At 52.2% G+C, this 2285-nt stretch overlaps 1 protein-coding gene across 1 annotated transcript in view; it reads left to right on the forward strand.

Moving 5' to 3' along the window:
* Positions 1 to 2285, forward strand: part of PAXIP1 (PAX interacting protein 1) — a 52866-nt gene that overhangs the window by 18347 nt on the left and 32234 nt on the right.

A 2285-nucleotide genomic window follows, 5' to 3' on the forward strand; every position in this document is an offset into this window, starting at 1 on the left:
GGCGCCCCTGTGTGCGCGCCCCTGACCGAGGCGCCTGCAGCCCCGCTCCCCGCCCCCCGGCTGCTGGTGGGGACGCGGTCCGGTCTGGCTGCTTTCTACAAAAGTTGAGTAGCATTGAGGGCCCTAAAATAGCTCCGTTTTCCCCTCCAGTTAGTTCTCTTACGTTTAGAAACGTATCCCAAGTTGTAGAAATAAGGGCATGTTGGATAAAGGTGTTCAGCGGAGCGTTATGTAGAATATCTGGGGTAAAACTGGGAAAAAGTCAGGTCGTTCTCTTTTCGGAAATGGCTCAGAAACCTGTCGCGTGCAGTGACGCGGTCGTGTAAGCTCGTAGCCAGTGCTGAGTGGTGCTTTATGAAAACACGGACAGGGGGCAGACCAGTTAAGTCGCGGGGAGAGGCCAGACGTAGGCATGTGCGGTGCTCGTGACCCCGGTAAAACGTCCGGGGCTCGGCTGACGGGAGGGACCGAACGTCAGCAGTGGTGAATTCTGGGTAGTGAGAAAAGTGGCCAGTCCGTGTTTTTAAGTTGTGTTCTGTGCCCTCCATTCCCAGCTAAAACCCGCAAACTATGAAAGCAATTATAACAAATCAAATTGGTGTTGTTTGAACTCATTTTGAAATCGCATAGAAGGACCTGTCCCGCCCGAGAACAGGAGATGGTGTGGCTGAGTGAGCCCTCGCCACCCCACGGCAGGCGAGCTCAGGGTCACTTTGTTTTTGTCTCTAGTAAGTTCTGGTTCCTTAAAATTATGAAGTTCTCTTTTTTTGTTCTTGCTACCTTCATTTAATAGGGAATCCTTGAAATCTTGGCTTTTTTTTCCTCTTTTAAGATTAGGCATTTTGTTAATAGTTTGTATTTTTCAGTGTTTTTCACGTTTGTACTCTAAGTGATATTTATAAAGATAATGATCTTTAATGTTGGTTAAAATGAAAACCTTTTAACGATGATATTGTGGTTATACATGATTTTTATTGATTCCTTACACTTCTCTGTGGGTTCCATTTTTATAACAAATATCAGACAAACTTTAAAAATGAAAACATTTAGTAGCATTATTCCTTCGTGCATAAACACAGTGTACTTTGGCTGAAATGTGAATTTTGCATTTAATTCTATTTTCATTTATTGGAGCGGTAGGTTCAGAGGCTCAGAGCCCACCGTGCAAGGGTCGGAGCTGAATGGGGGGGGGGGGGGCGGGGGCGGGGTCCTGAGGCTCCTTCAGGAACTGAGTCCAGCGCCCTGCTATTTAGCAGGCCTGAGCTGGGGAAGTAAATAGGCGAATCCGAAATATGTGAGTATACGGTGATTCGATGGTTTTAGATCTGGTCATTAGACATTGTTAACAATGGGTTTAGCCTCAGAGATGCTTTTAGTCTTAGAAAAAGCCAGTGGTTACAGCTAACAAAGGTCAGAACGTCTGTAACAGATTATCAGGCCCGCTCCACGAAGGTTCAGGCGCACACAGCGGCATCTGGCAGGCACACGGGCTTCCTGCAGGGGAGATGTCAGACCGCAGGCCCGAAGGAGTGGGCAGAGGTGGAGCGAGCCTGGGGCGGGGCAGAGTGGCCAGTGGGACACTCCTTTCCTTTGTTTTCTTAGGTGTTTAACTTAGGGTTACGAATATTTACCGTAGGACACAGACCAGCAACGTGAGAATCCTTGCAGCCCTGCAGGTGCAGCAGGACACGGCCGGCTGGGGGGATGGGAACGGGGCGGGAGGGAGGGCGTGGACTTGGGCTTGAGGCGGAGGTTTGGATTCCGGAGGTGCTGTGCACACAAGGCCAGGACGGGATTCAGCAGGGCCGGGCGATGTGGCTGTACTTGGGACGCAGGAGGGGAAGGCGGTGCCGCGGGGCTCCTGTGCTGCAGTGAATCGTGGGTCACAGGTGATGTCCTCCTGCCGTCCCGGGCCTGGGGGGAGGACCTGCATCCCTGCTGGGGAGGGGAAGCGGGAGCCTGGTCCCTCAGGGAAGATGGTGAAGGGGTAAAGCACGCTGACTTTGGGGTGGCGACCAGCTGTCCAGCTGGGGGCTGTGGGGGTGTGGTGTGACGGGCAGAGAAAGTGCTTCTTGCAGGGGAGGGTGGAGCAGAGCCTCGCGTAGGTCCAGGAAAGAGGCTTCGCGGAGAAAAGGAACCTGAGTGTAAATAGAGATGGTACTGGAGGAATAGGGGATCCGTTTCAGAAACCAGGAGTGAACTCAGGCTCGGTTCTTAGCTCGGGGAAGCCGCGGCACCGCGAGTGAAGGGGCTGCGCTGATTGTAGCGGACACTTGTGCATAGCT

This window comes from Suricata suricatta, chromosome 2 (assembly GCF_006229205.1).
Source record: "Suricata suricatta isolate VVHF042 chromosome 2, meerkat_22Aug2017_6uvM2_HiC, whole genome shotgun sequence".
Lineage (NCBI taxonomy): Eukaryota > Metazoa > Chordata > Mammalia > Carnivora > Herpestidae > Suricata > Suricata suricatta.